The sequence below is a fragment of the Myotis nattereri genome (genome assembly GCF_964212035.1).
Source record: "Myotis nattereri genome assembly, chromosome: 13".
NCBI lineage: Eukaryota > Metazoa > Chordata > Mammalia > Chiroptera > Vespertilionidae > Myotis > Myotis nattereri.
In genome coordinates this window covers 33,893,876-33,911,835 of record NC_138088.1, presented here as the reverse complement: position 1 = coordinate 33,911,835, position 17,960 = coordinate 33,893,876, and positions in this window count along the sequence as shown.

Sequence of the window (17,960 nt, the reverse complement as noted above, 5' to 3'; positions counted from 1 at the left end):
AGATATATTCCGAGAAATTAGCAAAGTTGGAAGTAACAGGGAAGGAAGATGGGCATTCTGGAATGTTAGAGTCATCTAGAGGGTAAATGTTGGTATGGTCTCATAGAGAAGAGATAGAATATAGGATATTTTAATTATTGTTGATCCCTTCCTCTAAAATAGTTATATGTCTGTGTCCATGTGTTATGCATTCAAGGTCTTTGGTTGATTATTTCTCATCCACCCATCCTCCCCTGCCTTTGCTCTAAGATTCCGTACTCTATCCCATGCTTCCATGTCTCTGGGTCCATTCCCTTCATCAGTTTATTTTGTTGCTTAGATGCCACATATGAGAGCTATCATGTGATAATTGTCTTTCCCTGACTGACTTATTTCACTTAGCATGATACTCTCCAGGTCCCTCCATGCTGTCTCATAGGGTAAGAGATACTTCGTTTTCACTGCTGCAAGTATTCCATGGTATAAATGAACCACAGCTTTTTTTATCCACTCACTTACTGATGGGCACTTGGGCTATTTCCATATCTTAGCTATGGTAAATGTGCTGCTATGAACATAGGTGTGCATACATTCTTTCTGATTGGTGCTTTGGGTTTCTTAGGATATATTCCTAGAAGTGAGATCACTGGCTCAAATGACAGATTCATACTTAATTTTTTGAGGAAACTCTATATTGTTTCTATAATGGTTGCACCAGTCTGCATTCTCACCAGTAGTGTACTGGGATTCCATTTTCTCTATATCCTCGCCAGCACTTGTCATTTGTTGATGGTAGCCATTCTGATTAGATGTGAGATATGCCTCATTGTCATTTTGATTTGTATCTCTCAAATGATTAGTGACTTTGAGCATTTTTTCGTATGTCTCTTGGCCATCTGTATGTCCTCTTTGGAGAAATATCTATTTAGGTTCTTTGCCCGTTTTTAAATTGGATTGTTTGTCTTCCTTTTGTTAAGTTGATGAGTTTCTTTTACATTTTAGATATTAGCCCTTTATCAGATGTATCATTGCCAAATATGTTCTCCCATACAGTGGGCTCTTTCTTCATTTTGTTGATGGTTTCTTTTGTTGTGCAGAAGCTTTTTATATTGATGTAGTCCCATTTGTTTATTTTTTCCTTAGTTTCCTTTGCCTTAGTTAAATTAGCTAACAGCATTGTTGACTTCATCATTAAAATTCATTTCTCAATATTTCTTAGCTTTATTGACTCTTTCATCAATTCCTTTTCAGTTATATCATCATTCCTTTCCTCCTGTTTCTTTAAATTTCCCATCTAAAATGTTCCACAAATAATTATTATAAAAGTTGAAAAGAAACAATGAACCTTTTTTATTGGAAAGAGATGAACCTTACAAACTCATTCTCAGCTCATCATCGCAGCAGCTAGAACATGGAGTGGAAATTCATATCCTGAGAGGGCCTCAGTGTTTAAGCATGCAGAACAGATGTTTCATTTAACAAGTTTTCCTAACTTATTACACATGATATAGATATCTGTGTTAGAGGAACACTGCCTGGGGAATAGGCCTTCCCATTTTCCCCAGCAAGCTGATGCATGGAAATAGACTGTCGAATCAACTTGTTTTCACCCAGGAGAGGAGGCTTTCAAATGCTGTTTGTTTTCATACAAGGACATCAAGGGGATACAGTTCCATATCTCACCTCTCTGCACATGCCATTTCCTTACCTGGAATGCCTCTTACAAAGCATGGCTTAACTTCATATTTTGCTACACAGCATCTGTTGGTGTTATAATTTTCATTGTCATCATTAGCAATGTGAGAGGGAGAAAGATGATATTGGACAGGGAAGTGATATTATCTTGAACTTCTCCTCTTGCACTGTAAGTTCCACGATGGCAGAGACCATTCTTATTGCCCTTTACCACCTCTCACAATAGCCACCATAATGCCTTTCCCACGATTGGTGTTTTAAGATTGCCTAGTCGATTATGTAAAACTAGAGGCCTGGCGCACAAAAATGTGTGCACTCTGGGAGTCCCTCAGCTTGACCTGTGCCCTCTCTCAGTCCTGGACCCCTGGGGGTATGTCCTCCTGCCAACAGTCAGACATCCCTCTCACAGACCAGAGTCCTCACTCCTTACTGCCCACCTGCTCGCTGCTCCTTACAGCTCAGCTCACTGCTCCTTACAGCTCAGCTCGCTGCTCCTTACAGCTCAGCTCGCTGCTCCTTAGCGCTGCCTCAGAGGCAGGAGAGGCTCCTGCCACCGCAGTTGCACTTGCCCGGCTTCTAGCTGAGTGGTGCTGCTCCCCTGTGGGAGCACACTAACCACCAAAGGGCAGCTCCTGCATTGAGCGTCTGCCCCCTGGTGATCAGTGCACGTCATAGTGACCAGTCATTCCCCCATTTGATCAATTTGCATATTACCCTTTTATTATATAGGATAGCCTTGCTACTTGGGTAGCCTAACTTTGATCTTGGATGTGGGCTAAAAGGGGAAAAAAGAAAAAATACAAATGGATTCTGAAAGCTATGGGGCAAAGAAAGGTAAGGAACAAAGTTGGCATTAGTAGAAAAGCACAGAAATAAGCAGCAGATAATTTTCAGGTCTGAAGATCAAGTTTCTCTCCTGGACTACACACTCACCCACTTCTGCTTCTCTTACTTCTCTTTCTTTCCTATAGTGGTTTGGCAGACAACCCTGAATAAATCTTCTAATTTCACATACTTAAGAATGTCCTCACTTATAGTGTTTTCTCTCAGGGTACAATGACTTTCCCTTTATTTCATCCTCCTGGAGTAAGCTAAGATTGTCAGGCATGTCTTTCATGAGTGAAGCCCAGTGTGGACCAGGACCACTTCCGCTCCCATGGAACTCCTTAACCCCTGTTGAAATCACCAGACATGTTTCAGTGTCTACAAGCCTCCAAGACATGAAAGAAGCACCAGTATTTTCCAAATTTCAGCGAGCACACAATACTTTTATAATCATAAAAAAGAATAAATTAGTAATAAGCTAAAGAAAGCAGGGAATTATTTAAACACTAAGCAAAATACTTGGGCATTGCCTAAAATGTAAAAATGGCCTCTGTTTACAGTCTACTTTGTCAACCATCTCTTTCTCTGTTAACTTTTCTCATGACTCAGAGCTGAAAATTATTGCATTATTTAGTTGGGTTGCTAGATTATATGGCTCTTGATTTTAATGTTCCATATTTAAAATAGCATTAAAACTTCTAAAATAATTTCAGTAATATCCTCTAAGTTTTTTAGGGGAAACTCAGAGTAATGCTTCTTCACTCTCTATTGTACAAAGATAGCAGAGAACTTAATAGATGGATATTAGTCTTAGTTCTTAGAAGAACATCTCTATATAAATATAAAATATTCTAATAAGTGAAAATATAAGGCTACCATTTATATGCACAAGGGCATGAGTTTTGAGCCTTTTGAGTTGGGCTATTTGACTTTGGCTAGTTCATCAACGCCCTCCCTGAGATCAGCCTCCTAGTGATGAAGGGGGTTTGCAGGTCTATCAGATGTGTAGCCAGGGAGAAACAGGCTGACCAGAGTTATGTGTTGGAAATAAAGATAACCAACCCATGCCAGATTGTTGGTAGAAACCAACCCTTCCAGAAGAAAACGTTTCATTCACCAAATGTTTATGGAGTGCCCTCTACTGGTCAAGCACTCACTGTTCCAGTGCGAGGAAGACAGTAGAAACCTGCACCAACAAGATTTCTGCTCTCAGAGTTCACATTCTGGGCACGAGAGGGAGATAGCTACAAAAGAAAAATAAAGATGGAAAGTATCCTCTTGAGAATTAAAATAGTATAGAGACTGACTTGTGAGGGCTACTTTTTATTAGGGAGTCACTGAAGTCCTCTTTGAGGAGGTGGTATTTAAGTTGAGATCTGAGTGATGAGGAGCTATCCATGAGAGGATGAAGGAGTTGAGGGGGAGTTCCAGGGGAGACGAAACACCTAATACAAAGGCTGGAACAAATTGAATGGGTTCAGGAGATGGAATTGTTGGGATTAGTTTTTTACTAGATGTACACAGCGGCAGGGGGGTGTGAATCAAAGGACTACCGCTAGCTTTTTAGTTTGAACAACGGATAGGATGATGGTCCCATTTCCTGAGATGAGAAGACTAAGGAGAGTAAATTTCAGGGGGGGAAGCTGGTGTTGAACATGTGGGCCTACTAGTCAAGCCTTTCTTTGGGTGACTTCTGGTGTATCTGCTGTCGCTGACTGGAAGGGTGGAGTCAGGCTGGCAACCATTGTGCCTGAGTAAGCTGATCCGGAATTTTATCTTAAAGGGGAACTCCAGGGGTGGATATAAAATCGAAGGTCAGCAACCTGTCACACCAACAGAGAAATATCTGTTAAGATGATTTAATACATAAGCATCTAGAAAGAGTAGCTCCTCAAAGTGGCTTAATTCCAACCAGGAATTTGACCCCCACCTCTTGGTTTTTTAAAAACGATTTAGAGTTATATCATATATATATTTACATAAATTGAAAACACATACATAACATGGATTCTAAATATTTAATGTTTCAACATCCCTGAAATTTAAATAAATGAAGCCTTGGGTTTCCATACGTGGAAAAGTAAGAGGTCTAAGATGGTTATAAAATGGTAAAGTGCAAACAGCTCTTAAAAACATAATATTTTCAGTGCCCTAAAGCTTACAATGTAAGTAAGTGCCTCAGCTTTTGACTACAAAGCTGGAGAATTTGGGGTATTTTGAAGAATTTTGAAGTGTTACATTTACTCGTAGAGATTCTGAATAATCATAGTCCTTAATCATATTCTCCACTTCATTATTGTGAGTGCTTTTGTTAATAATTAAAAAGATTCTTTTAGTCCCCAGCCATTTTTGCTCAGTGGATAGAGCGTCGGCTTGCAGATCAAAGGGTCCTGGGTTCAAATCTGGTCAGGTTCCTCCTTGGTAGGGGCGTGTGCATGAGGCAACCAATCGATGTGTTTCTCTCACATCAATGTTTCGCTCTGTCTTTCCCCTCATTTCCACTCTCCCTAAAAATCATTGGAAAGATATTCTCCAGTGAAGATTAACAAAACAAAACAAAACAAAAAGATTCTTTTAGTTGGAAGATTGCCACAGCTTTGGTTTCCTTTTGGGGAATGAGACCTGCCCACTTTAGCAAGTTCTTTCTGTATTGGGGTCGACAGTGAGAGTCGTATTTTCCTGAGAATTGAGGGTACCCAGTTTAGCCTTGAAGAGCTGGGAGGTTCAAGAGCATGAGGGCTGGACCCAGAAACCAGAATCTTACACCATACCCAAAATTCCCAAAGCAAATACCCAGGGAGGACCTATTAGGCATCATCACCTTCATCTCCCACTATTTCCCTACTGTTGCTTACAAGTTCCTCTACTCATCACAAGGACAAAGAACTTTGGAGAATGATTGAATGGCAGAACTTAGGAGTATATGTTTTGTACCTACAATCCTTTTGAGCACCATGGCATGGCCCAACGAAATCCCTCTTGCAGAATATGAATCACTTGTAGAACATAACTGAGAAATTCCGATCCAGGACTGTCCAACATTACAATGGCTGGCCTCCTGGGCACTACACTAACTGGTTCCCCATTAATCTCCCTGCCCTTGTGTCCTACCATTGTATCCTTGGTTCACTATGCTCCAGCCACTCTGGCCTCCCTGTTTTTACTAAAAAACAGATACGCTTTACTTTGGGGGTCCTCTCCCTAGGAACACTCTCTTTCTGTGTCTGTTCAGCTTACTCCCTTACCTCCCTTGGCTCCAATGTCACTTTTTAAAAACTCCTATCCATATTAACCCCATTTAATATTGCTAACTTCATAATCCACACTTGCCTTGCCCATTATCCAGCTCTTTTTTTCAAAGCATTTATCACTTTCTAATATATACTATTATATACATATGTATTATATTTATTGTTTATTATCTATATCCTCCCACTAAGATACAGTTCCATAAAAGGTAGAGTGTTTGCCTTTTTTAAAAATATTTTTTTTATTGATTTTAGAGAGGAAGGGAGAGGGAGAGAGAGAGAAACATCAATGATGAGAATCATTGATCGGTTGCCCCCTGCATGCCCCCTGCTGGGGATTGAGCCCGCAACCCTGGAATCGAACCTAGGACCTTTAAGTCTGCAGGCCGATGCTCTATCCACTGAGCCAAACAGGTAGGGCGAGTGTTTGCCTTTTTGTGTGGTCACTGCCTGGCACATAGTGGGCTTTCAATAATAGTTGTAGATTAAATGACTGAACATAGCACATCTGAAAAAACTAAAGCTTGATATGGTCCCTGCTGTCAACACTAGCACCCAAGGCCAGTCCTCTCCCAGCACTGCTGACCAGCTGCCAGTCAGTCTTACTGAGCCTGGACAGTACCTGGCTTTGACCCCAGTACTTGCTAAGTGCTCTATCAGCATCCATACACCACCACTGCTGCCCATGACCTGACCCAGCCACACAATGTCAGCAGCTTGTCCAGGTTTGAAACTTTTCTAGTGTCAAAGTCCTTTCTCAGTTTGCCTGCTCCCTGTGTTCTTGTACCAGTCCACATCACTGCAAATGTCCTTCTTTCTTACTGTCAGAAACTCAATAATTTCCTTTATTTTTAGTGATTTGTGCCTATGGTAATCCACTGAACTAATGTTTTATTGAGTACCTTCAATGTGACAGGTAATAGCCACTGGGGAAATAGAGGTAAGCAAACAAACATAGCCCTTGCACTCATAGATGTGTTTCTTCTTAAAATCAAATTCCCTGGCTATATATATCAACAAATAGACTTTAAAATATTTATAACCTGTAACCAAGAACCCCATTTCTGAAAATAAAAGTACTCTGAAACAGATACAAATAGTTATACATAGAGATGTTTATCAGAGCACTATTTGTAATGGTGGCAAATGGAAACTACTGGTATGTCCAGTAGTGGGGAAATCATTAGGTAAGTTGTGGTACACCCATTCATTGGAATATAATAGCCATTTATTATAATGTTTCAAAAATGGTTTATATTGTGAACATATACTTAAATTTGAATATTACATTAGAAAAGCAAGAGACAAAGCAATTTGTTTAGTATGCTCTTAAGTATGTAAAGTAGAGACCCTTTCCCCCTCCCTAAGTGGGAGTCTGTTCTGTGGGACTCTTTCCCTCTCCCCACGTGTGAGTCTGTACATATTCCTCAATAAATCTCCACCTTTGCCATAAAAAAAGTATGTAAAGTAATATATATATAACATTATTTAGATAAATTAGGGTAAACAATGTGAAATTAACATTTTTATAGGTCAAAAGGATCAAATATCAGCAGTTTCATTATGGAAAAACATCTGAAACAAATAAGGCATAATATTAATGGTGATTAGTTCTTGGTGGTGGGATCATCAGCAATTTTTATTCCCTTATACTTTTCAGCATTTTCAAATTTTAAATAATGTACTTGCATTACTTTTCTAATAAAAACATTATTGTAAAACAGAAAGAGAACAAATGTTCCCCTTTCAGCCACTTTACTAAATCATGATGCTAAGTGCACTTTGGTTGAGTACCTGTAATCCATCATGTCAGTAACTGCAATAAATGTAACAATGGACTGTAATTCCATTTTATACATATTGCAATAGAGATCCCGTCCAGAATGATATTTAAAGACAGCAGTCTGGTTCAAATAAAATAGATGCCAGACTGTGCTTCATAGTGATGGGAAACAACTATTTTATACTGACTGCAATAGAGACAAGTTTCTAGGACCTAATTCATAATATTTCCAAGAAAACCACCTGATTTTCTTATTGATTGTCTTAAGTACCCCCAAAGTATTTTCAAAAAAAAAATTAGGAAAAGTATATTATGAAGCTCTAGTTCTTGGGGACAATGCTAGAGAGTGTCTTTTAAAAAAGTAGATGATCTGAAATAACATCAATTCTTCATCAGTCAATGATTGTGAACAGTCACATCTGTTATATAGTTAGGAACAATGAAAATTAAAAATTTAAGTAAAACAGGTCATCTTTTCAAAATGGTGCTACTTTTATACTTACACATTTATTTGTGTAAGTTATACATTATATATGCATTTTTGTGAGTGCTTACTGTGTGCCAGGCACAGTGTTGAAACCAGTTATAGATTAGTGAATAAGACTGACAAGTCTCTTACCACCCAGTGGCAGAGACAGACAAACTTGCAAATAAAGTGTAAAATTATTCATTATTAGAAGTAAGATGAAAGCAAGGTACTGGATGCTATAAGAAAGAATTAGGCTCAGAATAAATTAAACTGTGAAGAACTTGCCATCTAAATTAGCACAGGGTCATTTAAAAAGCAGATAGGCAGAAGAAAAAACTTTCCTATGGTTAAAAAAAGATTTAGTAAGGCCATGACCCAATGAAGAAGAGCTAGAGGAACTGGGAAAAGGTGAGGCTTCCTGGGATTTTCTTGAGTAAGGTATAGTCATCAAATGGTGTTGGTGTGGAAAGCCTCAGCCACATGACTCAGGAGTGTACAGATCATGTTAAGGATTTAGCCAAAGTAGAATAGGAATCTGCTAGAGTATTTTAAACAGCTATGACTAGAATATTTTAAAAACTTCATTCTACTCAAGTGTTCCTCTGGGTTCTACTGGTTCTACCACTCCACTGGGTAAAATTCTGTGATGTTTGGGATTTATTTTAAAATATTCCAGATAAAAAGGAAAAAAAGTGGAGGTGACAAGAGAGTGGTGATAAATGAAATAAAATTGTCAAAATATTGAAAATTGTTGGCCTGGGTGAGAGGCACATGGATGTTTATTGTGTGTTTCTTTGTATCTTGGGGTTGGTTTGAAAATTTTCATGATAAAAAAATTATTTCAAAAAATATATAAAGAGCCCTAACTGGGTGAAAGAAGCCAATCTGAATAGAGCGTCGATAGAGCATCGGCCTGCGGAATGAAGGGTCCCGGGTTCGATTCCATTTAAGGGCACTTGCCTAGGTTGCAGGCTCGATCCCCAGTGGAGGGCGTGCAGGAAGTAGCTGATCAATGATTCTCTCTCATCATTGATGTTTCTATCTCTCTTTCCCTCTCCCTTCCTCTCTGAAATCAATTATATAGAGAGAAGGGAAGCGGGAAGGGAGCTTTAGCTCTGAAATCAAAATCTAGTTCTGTCACTAACTATTAACTATGTGGTTTTGAAAAATGACTTTCTTTCTATATCCTTAGTTTCCATATGTGTGGAATAGTGAAAATTGAAAAAATTAAATACAAAATAGCAGAAGCCTACCGACTCCTTCTCAAAATCCCATCTGTGTGTAGGGGAGGCAAAATTTTACCCCTATTCCCTTAGGGTTTTCTGCTGGACCTGAGAATTAAACTGATATGAGACAGATTAACAGGATAAAAGTATACAAACTTATTTGACATAAATTTTATGTGACACAGGATCCCTCATAAGGAAACAAAGACCCAAAGAAGCTGTTATTGTTGAACATTTATATACTCAGTTGGACAGAGTGGTAAGTTGTGAAAACGTGACAAGGCAAGGGGGCTTGGGCTAGGGTAGTCAATAGTGGAGACGTAGTAGGAAGATAAGGATTAGTTTATAAAGTTTGTTTATACAGATTTCTCTCAACCATGACTCTGTCTCTGAAGACAAAAATGTTATTTTTCTCCTGGAATAGGAGGACCACTGGGATCTTATCTCCTGCTTTCAGGAAGGAAAAGGGGGAAGTCAGAGAGCTCTTCTTGAATCTGCTAAACATAATCCTTATACCAAAGTGGCAGATTTTAATCCCCTACTAAGACCAAACTACACCTCGAGTACTTGGTGTCTAAGAAACACGCCTGTATTTTTTAAGGACTTCATTTTTTAGAGTGCTCTTAGGTTCACAGCAAAATTGAGAGGAAGGTACAGAGATGTTCTGTATACGCCCTACCCCCACACATGCATAGCCTTTCCTATGACCAACATCACTCACCAGAATCATTTATTTGTTACAACTGATGAAACTACATCGACAAATCACAATCACCTAAAACTCATACTTTATGTTATGGTTCTCTCTCTCTCTCTCTCTCTCTCTCTCTCTCTCTCTCTCTCTCTCTCATGAATTATTTAGTCATTATTTATTTATTGATTTTAGAGAGAAAGGAAGGGAGAGGGAAACAGAGAGAAAGAGAAACATCTATCTGTTCCACTTATTTATGCATTCATTGGTTGATTATTGTATGTGCCCTAACCAGTAATTGAACTCGAAAACTGGGTATACCAGGACAATGCTCTAATCAATTGAGCTGCCCGACCAGGGCCTATAGTTCACTCTTGATGATGTACATTCTGTGGATTTCAACAAATGTATAATGACATGTATCCATCATTATGGTATCAGACAGTGTATTTTCACTGCCCTAAAAATCCTGTTCTTCACATATGCATCCCTCCCCACCAACCCCTGATCTTTTTACTGTCTCCATAGTTTTGCCTTTCCCAGAACGTCATATAGTTAGAATTACACAGTATGTAGCTTTTTCAGATTGGCTTCTTTCACTTAGTAGTATACATTTAAGTTTCCTCTGTGTCTTTTCATAGCTTGAAAGCTTCCTTTTTAGCACCCCTATATCTTTATGACATTTTTTTTCTCATTGAAGCTGGTTTCAGCTGCTTCCAAACTAAAAAGAACCTTGTTGAAAACAAAGAGACACTTTTAACACCCCTTCCCCAAATTCTTGAAATCTGAAGTCTGAGCTTAGGGACATCTGTCAACAAACAAGGAGTTGGGGTGGTTGAAGAATGAGTGCTGAGTTGTGTTAAATAAGGCTGTGTGGTCTCCATGAAAGTATTGATGTCTTCTTTGGAAGCCCTTGTTTTATTCTTATTTTTAAAATATATTTTTATTGATTTCAGAGAGGAAGGGAGAGGGAGAGAGAGAGAGTTAAAAACATCAGTGATGAGAGAGAATCATTGATTGGTTGCCTCCTGCATGCCCCACACTGGGGAATCAGGCCCACAACCTGGGCATACACCCTGTCCAGGAATCCAACCGTGATCTCCTGGTTCATAAGTTGATGCTCAAACACTGAGCCACACTGGCCAGGCAAGGAGGTTCTTGTTTCATATCCTATAACCTGCCTACAAAAAATAAAAATGACTTATTTTTAATATATTGCTATAGACTTCAACATTTTGATGTCATGCTTTAAAATGAGACTAAATATAGCTATTACATTTTTTAATTTGACAGAGCAAGCAGGCAATAATGAAATGGCATTCATCTGGATAGCAACCTTTATTTTTAAAAACCAAAGGCAGTCAATTATGTGATCTATGGACTTTGCTATTGTGATGGCATATAGCACATAAAATATTAAGCGCATCTAACATTTAATTTATTTCAATCATTAGTCTGTCAAGATATAATGAATCAACAAGAAAGTCTAACAACTCCCCCACAAACACTCCCTATTGAACCCCTCTGCTTTTATATGCAGTCATGAAACTTGAAAATTGCCTCTAAATTTGCATAGCTATTCCACATTATATCCACAACAATAAAGAAATGCCACTGTAACCGTTGCTAAGTACTTTTTAATGCAAAACTGATGTTAGTGACAGATTTTTAAGCATGTAATTTGTCTCCACTTGTGTCATTTTATTGGTAAAAACTCCCAAGACTAAAAAATGAAGTTTCAAAAAGTTATTAATTTTGTGTCCTGGTAGGGTAGAATTGATATAAAATAATCATCCAATAGAATGGTGTGATGGCCTATTGGAATCAGAAGTATACCACTGTTATAGAGGGGAAGTAAAAGATATTTCCCCTACACTCCCCCCCTTCCAGCCCTCCCCAATAAAATGTGATGCTCCCTGCCTTCCAATAAGAAGTGAAGAACAAATATACTAAATAAACATATTTGGATTTGATTTTATTATTTGATTTAATAAAGCAACATCTTATAAATGGAAGCAAATTTTTAAAAAACCATTGGTGAGGATGTGGAGAAAGGGTACCATTATGCACTGGTGATGGGAATGCAGATGTGCAACAACTGTGGAAAACAGTATGGAGTTTCCTCCAAAAATTAAAAATGGAACCGCCTTATGACCCAATGATTCCACTTCTGGAGATATATCCAAAGAAATTTGAAATACTTGTTCGAGAGAGTATATGCACCCCTATATTCATGCAGCATTATTTACAATAGCCAAGATTTGGAAGCAGCCCAAGTGCCCATCAGTAGATGAGTGTATAAAAAAGCTGTGGTAGCTCTGGCCAGTTTGGCTCAGTGGATTGAGTGTCGGCCTGCAGACTGAAGGGTCCTGGGTTTGATTCTGGTCAAGGGCACATGCCCGGTTTGTGGGCTCGATCCCCAGTAGGGGGCGTGCAGGAGGCAGCCGATCAATGATTCTCTCTCATCATTGATATTTCTATTTCTCCCTTTCCCTTCCTCTCTGAAATCAATAAAAATATATTTGGGGGGGGGGGGAAAGCTGTGGTACATTTACACAACGGAATACTACTTGGCTGTAAAAAAGAAGGAAATCTTTTTGCTATTAGGGACAGAAATAGAATATTGGGGACTAGCTATAATTATGAATATTACTCATACTGTTCTGTTCTGATAAGAGAAAGCACATTCTGACCTGGCTGAGAGTTGAATGTCCTGAGACATGGGAGCCAACATTGGAATGCAGTTTATCCACCTTTTCCAAAAACTGCCTAGATTAACAACCTTTTGCCTGTGCTCTGGTCCCAGAGACACCAGCCCTACCGCCAAGCCCACATTGCCTGTAACATATAACTATTATATTATACCTTGCCTACTTTCTCATGTAATCTTTGTCTCTCTACGCAATATAAGCAGCTGACTTGTGGGGAGGGGCAGAGCAGATTTTTGTGGATGACCTGCCGCTCTCTCATACTGCCAGCATTATTGGAATAAATGCTCATATATGATTCAGCACTGTCTTTACTTAATTGGCTCAAGAAGTCACAGGCAGCCCCGACCCATTGGTTGTCCAGTTTCACTGCAACAGAGTGAATAGACTTGAGAATATTATGCTAAGTAAAATAAGGCAGTCAGAGACAGATAGTTATCACATGATTTCACTTATATGTGGAATCTAATGAACATAATAAGCTAACAAACAAACAAAATAGAAAGACTCATAGACAGAGAAAACAGACTGACAGCTGTTAGAGGGAAAAGTATTAGAGAGCTGGGCGAAAAAAGTGAAGGTTCTAAGCAAAAAAAAACAAAACAACCCAACACATACACAACTACTTATAGACACAGACAACAGTATCGTGATTACCAGAGGGAAAGGGGGCAGGGAGAGGTACAAGAGGGTAAAACCAGGATAAATGGTGATGGAAGAAGACATGACTTCGGGTGGTGAACACAGAATACAATATAGAGATGATGTGTTATAGAACTGTACACCTGAAACCTTTATAATTTTTTAACGTTTTTATTGATTTCAGAGAGAGGGAAAAAGGGATAGAAACATCAATAATGAGAGAATCATTGATCAGTTGCCGCCTACAGGCCCCGTACTGGGGATTGAGCCTGCAACCCGGGCATGTGCTCTGACTGGGAATCGAACTATGACCTTCTGGTTCATTGGTAGATGTTCAACAACTGAGCCACACCAGCAGGGCCAAACCTATATAATTTTATTGACTGGTGTCACCCCCAATAAATTCAATAACTTTTTGAAAAGAGAGATTCATCTGGGAACAAAAAGAATTTTTTTAAAAATATATTTTATTGATTTTTTACAGAGAGGAAGGGAGAGGGATAGAGAATTAGAAACATTGATGAGAGAGAAACATCAATCAGCTGCCTCCTGCACACTCCCTACTGGGTATGTGCCCGAAACCAAGGTACATGCCCTTGACCAGAATCGAACCTGGGACCCTTGAGTCCGCAGGCCGACACTCTATACACTGAGCCAAACCGGTTAGGGCCAAAAAGAATTTTTAAGCAGTTACATTGCCAGTCCAGTTCTCCTTCTATCACTATAACTTTTAAGAGACCATTATAAACAATCAGTGGATCTGCCTGAATGCAGGGTCAAGGGGATATCTTTCATAGCTTACTTTTAGCCTGCCCTAGCAGACAGACATCCAAATATTTTCAAATATTTTAACCATAGTCTCTGTACTAGGCATGGAAGACCCAATAATTAATAGTTATATCCCTTAAGGACTCACAGTCAAGTATGAAAAAAGATTTTTAGGGAAACAGAGGATTAAATCCAGTGGATGTGATACACAAGGATATGGTGCAACCAATCTTGAATCGAAGGGGATAGGACAACCAGCTTCAACCAGAGGAATGAGGGAGACCTCTCCACAGGATCAGCTGAGACTGTATTTGACACTGAATCACAATTGGACTTCTCACTCTACCCCATTAGCTCCCTTCCTGCATGCTAAGTTTTATCTCAGAATTGGCTCCCCAGGGAGCTCAGCACTGAGTTATGCTGTTTTACATCCTCCCTGATATTTTCAACTATCTCTCAGCAAGCCATCATGTTCTTCATCCAGATTTTTCTCCCAACAATTTCTGGAAAATGGAGGATCTGGGCAGACAATCGAGAAAGAGATGTAGGCATAAGGGAAAAAAGGCAAAGTTCAGTATGGGAACTGAGATTGAGCTCTGGGAAGTGGTCTCAACCATAAGGCAAAAGTCCATCTACTAGAACTGGGGTAAAGATGAGGGTTGAAATAGCAATAGATTTATTATTGAGTTTGGAGCTTGTTAAACATCCTCTGGCTAATGTCAGAATTAATCTCAGAGTCTGAGATGATAGGAAAGGATAGGGTGAGGTAGTAGGAATCAGATTTTGAGCCTAGAGGTCTGGTCAGAGGGTTGGATATAAAGACAGAAAATATGGCAAGTGAGATATTTACACACACAAACACACACACACACACACACACACACACACACACTGATGCTTTGGGGGGTGGGGACTGAACTTAAGGACCACTCTGCATTTGAATTAGCTCCTCTTTCCAAGCCTGCACTCTGCAAAATTAAAGACTAACTTTCATATTTAAAATTTCTCAATAGATTCCTTGTATTCATTCTCCATAAGAGACATATATGGATAACAAATATTCAGGAAACCCAATGGAAACACAGAATATAAATAGAACATCTATATTTACTAGCACAGGAAGGAAGTGTCAGCCAATGACAGGAAACAAGAAGAGAGATGTTAAGGTCCAGAAAAGGAGCAGCTAGAGTAGCGGTTCTCAACCTGTGGGTCGAGACCCCTTTAGAGGTCGAACGACCCTTTCTCAGGGGTCGCCTAAGACCATCGAAAAACACATATATAATTACATATTGTTTTGTGATTAATCACTATGCTTTAATTATGTTCAATTTGTAACAATGCATATCAGATATTTACATTACGATTCATAACAGTAGTAAAATTACAGTTATGAAGTGGCAACGAAAATAATTTTATGGTTGGCGGTCATCACAACATGAAGAACTGTATTAAAGGGTAGCGGCATTAGGAAGGTTGAGAACCACTGACCTAGAGGAATCTGGTCACTGCTCAGTTCCTTCAGGGTTGGAGAATTTGCATTTCGAGAAAATCCAGCAGATGGTGCTGCTGAGTAGAGAGCAGAAAAATTAGTTTCCTCAGAGGCAATCTCTCCTGTGTACAGTTTTGAAATGATATGATTTTTGCCATAGTAAAATTCCAACTCTATATCTGCAGTTGTTAATATGTATACAGAAGCTAGCTTTTAAATCAAATCCTAATCTTGATTTCACCAGTGATCACCTACCTGGGTCTATCTCCAGAAATGCCACTGTTAATGCTTTGTCTGCCTCTATAAATACACTAAGGTATATGTAAATACTTTGTTGTATATATATCAGCCACAATAATATGAATAATACTAGTGGCCCGGTGCACAAAATTTGTGCATGGGTGGGGGTGGGGTGGTCCCTCAGCCCAGCCTGCACCCTCTCCAATTGGGGACCCCTTGGTGGATGTCCTATTGCCGGACTGGTTTCCCCCAACTGCCCTCCCCTGCCGGCCTGGTCGCCCCATGCAGCCTGCTGTTCGGTTGTCTGTCCAGTTGTTTCAGTCATGACAGCCCCTGGCTTTTTATATATTAGGATAGTTCTGGAGGCTAGAAAGTCCAAGATCAGGGTCAAGCAGGGTTCTGTTCCTGGTGAAAGCTCTCTTCCTGGCTGCTTCTGGCAGTGTCCTCACATGGAGGAGAAAGAGAGAAATCTTTTTCTCTCTTCCTCCACTCATAAGGCCACCAATCCTATAGAATTAAGATCCTACCCATGTGACCTCATTTAACCTCTATGGCTTCTTAAAAACCCCATCTTCAAATATAGTCACCTTGGGGATTAGGGCTTCAACATATAAATTTTGGGAAGACACAAGTTATTCCATAGCAATCACTAAATATAAAAGGACTGAATACCTAGATGTGCAGTAATGGCAAAATGCAAACATTATCACATGTTTTCATCAGATGAAATACACACTATTCTTGAGTCTAATCCTAACATGTTAAAAACAAACTTCTGTTTCTTTTCTGAATGACTGAAGATTTTTAGCTTCCAACTACTTTCAAGAACTGTTTTTTCCCCCCAATTTTTGTTTGCTTTTTAACTTACAGAAAGTTGAAAGAGTAATATACCCATATATAGCTCACCATTTTGCCACATTCTCTTATATCCCAATCATAACCTCTCAGCTTAGAATGTAACTTAAAGGACATAAACAAACTCAGGCCAGGGGTCATGCAGCCTCTCCTCTCAGATCTCTCGTGATGAACTCAACTATTTTTGAGCCAGCTCCTTCTGTGTTTAGAGGCCTCTATTTGTCACTAAGTTTTGTGTTTAGAATAACCTGAAATCTGGCCCTCTATAATTTCTCTCAGACAAATTAGTTCTAGTTCCTTTCTCACATGACAGCTTTAAGATGTTTGAAGGCAGTGCTCATGCCCTCTTCCTTATTCTGAGGGAAAGAAGACTTACCAACCCTGATTCCTTCATGCCTAATTTGGAGTGGTAAGGAGTCCTTACTTGCTTAGGTGGTAGGTTCACATTTTTACAAAATGTCACTCAACATTGATAAGACAGTGAGGCTTCTTTGTCTTCTCAAATGGATATATATTTCCCCATTGGCCATGCCAGGCAGCTCAGTGTCTTTGGGAATCCCCAAGACAACCCTCAGGTTCCATAATTCAGTAGAAGATTTACAGAACTCACTGAATACTCACAGTTAGTGTTTATCACAGCAAAAGTGATAGATTAAAATTGGCCAAGGGAAGGGATGCCTGGGGCGGAGTCTAGAAGAGTTCCAAAGCCTCCAGTTGTCCTTTCCCAGTGGAGTCATCCCCCTATTGATTTGTGACAACACACACAGAGTATTGCCTCAGGGAAGCTCACCTAAGCTATTATGTCTAGAATTTGTACTGAAGCTTGGTCACATGGTTGACCATCTGCATGTTCTTAGCTTCCAGCCCCTCCTGAAGTTGAGTGGATAGGAGTGGCCCAAAGCCCCCACGTTGTTAGCATAGGTCACATTGTTAGCATAGACTAGCTGGTATGCCCTAAGGCTCCCGGGTAACCAGGCAGAACACTCCAAGTGTTTTAATGATGATCTCTCAGGGCAAAGGCCAAACTTCTCTATGGGCAAAATTAATCTGTCCCCCATAGAGCAGATGAGCCATCTTTCAGGTTTCCTCCCTGTCCATTTCCCACTTCTCTGTCTGCACATCTCTGCCAGCATGGTGTCTAGGAATGTGAACACCACTGTGACAAGAGAGAATATTCTGGCTCTGAGTGCAGGTCCTGTCCCGTCCATGCCTCTGCTGCAGGGTGGCTGATCCAGCCAGGTTCCTGGAGCCTTTCTGTGGTGCTTCCCCCTGTGCAGTATTGTTCTTCAGTTCAGTTAAATCCACCCACCTTACATCTGCCAGGACTTGCAGACCTCACCGA